Source organism: Malus sylvestris, chromosome 9 (assembly GCF_916048215.2).
Source record: "Malus sylvestris chromosome 9, drMalSylv7.2, whole genome shotgun sequence".
Classification (NCBI taxonomy): Eukaryota; Viridiplantae; Streptophyta; class Magnoliopsida; order Rosales; family Rosaceae; genus Malus; species Malus sylvestris.
The window spans coordinates 28,989,516-28,995,090 of NC_062268.1; the positions used below are offsets into that span (position 1 = coordinate 28,989,516).

At 32.5% G+C, this 5,575-nt stretch overlaps 1 pseudogene; it reads right to left on the bottom strand.

Moving 5' to 3' along the window:
• Positions 1-3,200: 3,200 nt before the first annotated feature.
• Positions 3,201-5,279, bottom strand: LOC126634373 (nardilysin-like; annotated as a pseudogene).
• Positions 5,280-5,575: the final 296 nt, after the last annotated feature.

The window sequence follows — 5,575 nt, forward strand, 5'->3', positions numbered from 1 at the left end:
CCCAGCCCTACTACATTTAATGAAAAAAAAGGCATTAGTGAAAAGGACCAATAGTGCAATACATTGTTAAGTTTGAGGACTAAATAAACTAATATGAGAGTTCATGTACTAAAATTAAATTACTATGAATAAAATTCAAGGACCATTTTTGCAATTAAGCGTTTTAGAAAAATAAGTTATTAAATAAGTCATTAGATACAAGGCTTGTACATAGACCTGACAATATCTTACACAACCCATTAACACAAAACAAAAACTACACGAAAATAACATGTTTTGAGTCAACACTATAATTGGGTCACCCGTTAAGAATCCATTAATTAATAACGGGTCTTTAACGGGTTTACACACAGGCAACCCATGCGTAACCCATTCGACCTGTTAAGAAAAAAATTATTTTGAAATTTTAAAGTTAAACTACTAAAAAAAAACTTACTACAACATACAATAGCTAGAATGTATATATTGTATGTTAAATATGTATTGTTGTATTATTGTTCTATTTAAGTTTAAAAAATTAAGTTTTATTTATTTATTTATTGTATTATGAGAGTTTCTTATTATCATTACCGGGATAAATTTTACTTAACCTGTTGTCCACAATTCAAATAACTAGTATAGCAAAAAAGATAGACTTTTAATTTTAGAGTCAATGACCTAAGAAAGTTTTTTACTCTTTCTCGTACAGTCATACACATAAATGTTTTATCCTTTTAAAAATAAGATTAAAACAATATAAAAGACATTAAAAATTAAAAAAATTAAAGTAATTTAAAAATACCAAACACATTAAAAAATTATAATAATTAATTTACCAAGTGTGAAAAAATGTGAAAGAATATTCAAACACTTGTGATCGCACCCTCTACGTTTTGAGACGCTTTGAGATGGGTAGATCATCGTCTTAATTTTTAAAATCCTACAAACCCTCGTGAATAGTATTTTTAGGGGAGTTCAAAATAAATAAAAATTCATAATAATTAATGTACAAATGTGATTAATGTGAATGAATATATAAGTGCTCGTGATAGCATCCTCCATGCGTAGACGATGGTTACATCATTGTTTATATTTTTAAAACTCTCCAAACCTTCATGAATAGTGTTTTTTATTCGTTTGAAAAATTAATAAAATGCATAATTGTTATTGTAGAACTATGAAAAATGTAAAAAAGATATACAATCACTCATAATGACAAGTTTTACAACTTTCTTGAAGGGGTCAACTCCGAAATTCAACACCATAATCCATACACCTTAGATTTATATTTAACCGTCGATTGTCGTTTACGCTTTATTCTTCTCACCGAATTTCGTTTTTCAAATTTTCTTTTTGAAAACATGATCTTTTAGTGGAGGTAGAAAAGTGAATGGTTCAGATTGTTGACATCACATTTTGATATTTATGGTTAACTAAAATATGAGTCGATTTTATATAGTTTATAGAGACTTTATAAACTCCAAGCAATATTTTTACTAACGCTAAAACTCTAGACTTAATATCAACGATCCGAATCGTTCATCTTCCTGCATCCTCTAAAAGATAATGTTTTCAAAAAATAAAATTTGGTGAGAAGAATGAAGCATAAATGTAAACAACAATCAACAATTAAATTTCGATCTATAATTTATGGGATTATAGTGGCGAATTTCGAAGTTGAGCCTTTCACGAAAGTTGTAACGCTTGTCACTACGAGCGTGTATATATATATATATATTAAAATTAATAATAGGAGGATTCTCTCCCCTCCTAACCTCTCTCTCCTTCCCTCCCCTCCTACTCTCCTTCCCTCCCCTCCTACTTAAACGGTTATGACTAAACCACGTCAACATTTTATATTATTTTTTTTACAGAGACAATAAGACACAAAGCAAAGTGTGAGAAAATGAAAAAAAAAAGGCATGAAATTAGAAAGGGAGAAAATCCTACTCCCATCAAATTATCCTTTTGAAATTTGATGATCCTTTTTGCAAAAGGTTCAAGGGCAAGGAGACATATGGTGAAAAGGACGGCACCAGAACTGTATTATAAGAAAAGACAACAATAACACGAGCCAGTAGACGGTGATGGATGTAATGGCCCTTGCCAAGAATGATCGATGCCATTTTTCAATAAAATTTGCTGTGCACCATTCATTCAGTTTTTCAGTTGAGTCAATCTGACTAGACGGTAGGCAGGGACCATCTTCATATTCAAGCCTGTGATCCTCTGCATTTACGATTTATATTAAAATTCAACAAGAAACATGCAGACGTGAGACCGTAGTAACGTCGGACAGAGTACATATGTTCAGTGGCTGAGTCAGAAATCAAAGTTAGGAGAGGCCTCTAAGCCATATGCCAGAAATTGACAAAAACTAATATAACTAATGAGAAAAAAAAAAAGAGGAATTAAAATTTTTAATCAAAAGAGAGCAATAAAGTCACAATTTTTTTAGATAATTATATCATAAATACCAAATGCCTTTATAAGTTCCTACATTGAAGTTGAATAAAAATTAATATTCATGGCTCAAAACTGCAGCTATGGGAATTTTCTTTTAAGAGAAATTCTTCTTCTATTCCATATATAAGTGTTTCATTATAAAAAAAACAAGCTATCATGCAAAATAGTGAACAAAGGAAGACTATAGTTGATATAAGGCTTTGGTTTCATAACAATACTACTATGTTAACTCATATAGTAAAGTCGAAGAATGCAGAGTATCCAACCAAAATGATACAAAGAGAAGCTACAAAAGGAAAAATTTCAAGGTATGTCCGAACCTCCTCTGGTCCTCAAGTGGCTCCACCACTGCGTATGCTTCCTTCATATATTCACATATGAGTTTGAATCATGTTTCTCATTAATTTGAAATAAACACTACAAGAAATATGGACACTGCACACAATAAATTATCTGTGCCCTTTGAGGTCAAAGAGCACCAAAAATTGTGCCCATAGACCAATAGCAACAGAGCAGCAACAAAAATATTGTCTGTGCCCTCTATGGGCGTCACCATTTGTCAAAGAGCACAATAAGGTATGTTGTGCTGAAAAGTGTAAGCACAAATAAAGGTTCTTTTGTGCCCAGTTCTGACAAAATTGTCAGATGACTGCTACCACCCATGTTAGCACATTTATTGTTATTGTGCCCAATATGTCCATTATTTTTAAAAAAAAATTTAAAAACTGAAATCACCTACAAATTGAGATCGAGGCTAAACAAAAAATTATTTTTTCATAAAATTAAAACAGCCCACAACCACAAGCATCTATAATATTACAATTTACAAAGATATTTACAACCATTATATATAAAAACAACTATAATTTTACATGTTCTTTCCCCAACTAAAATTATAAAGGTTTTAAGTGAATATCGGTTCTCTCTAGAATAAGGACATCAAATATTAAGGTTTTAAGTGAACCTGCACAGTTCTTTTCTCATCTTCCAGTTCCAAAATTTTCTTTCCAAAATGCTGCTTGAGTGCCACAGTGTCGGACCCTTCAAAATTTACACAGAGCAATACGAAATGAGTATGTAGTGGCTTCCAAATTTTCAAATTATGATTCTTTATCTTTATCTCATGAGCTGTTGTATATCATTCATCCCACAGATTAATTGGTGTAATTCTGCTATGTATACATGCACTTGTTTGTGATTGAAACATAAAGACTTTTGCCCGACACTTTAGTAACATTCTTAAATGGATGGCAAGCAATCCTCAGACAAATTAGGACATAAAAATAGAATCCAAAGTCCCAACAATATAATTCTCACTCTTTCAAATGTAAAGAACTAAATCTAAGAATTTATCCAAACCCTAAATCTAAGAATTTTAACGAATACTCTAGCATCAATTGAGAGAGGAATTGAGAGAATACCATATACACGGTATGTTACCCGTGGGCCACACTCAACAACATATCCAAGCTGCTCCTTCGTCCTATTTCCAGAAATAGCAGACAATTATATGAACATATATTCAAATATATTTGAAAACATTATTATTAGTTCCCAGATTCTTTTGCTAGGCAGTATGTAAGTAAAAGTATCAGCCTCAAATAAAATCACCTTAGTTGATTGAAAAGTGGCTCCACAATTTCATCGAAAAGATCTATCAATGCTTTCAATCGGATTGACTCAATCCCTGCTTCTTGCTCAACTTGAAAATACAGCTGCAATATGAAACCACAACCAAGGGAAGAATATCAACGTACAAACAAAGACAGTACACCTTCATAAAGGGAAACCGAAACGAAAATGTTCCATTTTGAGTTACCTCAATCACAGAGTTCATTTCTAACTTATTCTTCACATTGGAATCTCTAATCAGGTTAGCACCAGGAGGAAGACAAATAACATACTCTTTATGCCTCAATTCGATAGGCAGTGGTGGTACGGAAAAATTCGATTTGAATATATATTTGACAGGGTAATTGCTTCGTCCTCTTAACAAATTTCCATGGCAAAGGCCCTCAATGTATAGCTGCACATATTAAGGGGAGGGTAAGCTGAAGCAAATGCCTTAATTAAACTTATTCTAAGAGCTTTGACAAAAAATAAACAAATGAATCATTCTAACATCAAATATAAAAAATTATTTTTAAATAAAAGTCAAAATTAACTATTGGGCAACTCTCCGATTCTCTCACTAGAACATACTACTCGGCACTTATCAAGTTACGTGTCAAAGTGAAAGAATATAAGGTCAAGAAGCCTGAACCGCATGGATTTCTCATGAAAATATACCCTGCTTGAGGATAATGTTAAGAATTTGAGTTTCACAAATTGACAGCAGTAACCTATAACAAATATAGGTACATTTGTGTAGTGTACCTGGGAACAAAGCTCGAGAATGAATGACTTCAAATCAGAAATAGAAAATTCATCCAAAACATGCAACTTCTCATCTGCATCATAAAAAAATTGACACAGAACTTGCAGTCTTAAGTATGATGAGTGACTCAGAGGCTTCATATTGGTGTTCTTTAACCTTCGCTTCATATCTTCTTTAACGACCTGTTAAAGTGTCAATTAGCAATGGACAAGCCAAAAGAAACAAGCAAGGTATGAAAAATCAAACTTAAACCAGACATAGAGTGGAGTCATAGAAACAAAAGGCAACACATGTACCTTAAAACGATCATCTGTTGGCATGCAACTTTTGGCAGCTGCCAACACTTCTGACAACACTTTTCACAACAACAAATAAGTAAAATTGAGCAAAATTTACCTCCATCAAGCAAAAATTTAGCATCTTCCATCTTCACCATAGCAGGTGGACTCATCTAAACCCTAGCTGAACCAAACCAAAATCAAGTTACCAAAGTTAATTCCAACCGTTAATTTCTATAAAATCATACCTCAAAAGGTAAAACCAAACGAAATTGAAGGGTTTTACATGGATTTGTGAATGCAAGAATTTGAATTTCCAAAAACCCACTACTGTAAACCCCCCCCCCCCCAAAAAAAATCCCAAGATTTATACCCAAAAAAGAAAGAAAATTTCCAAAACATGAAACCCTAAAAACCAAAAACCCACAAATATGCCCTCCTTGAGGAACCATCCGAGATTCAAATCAGAGAAATC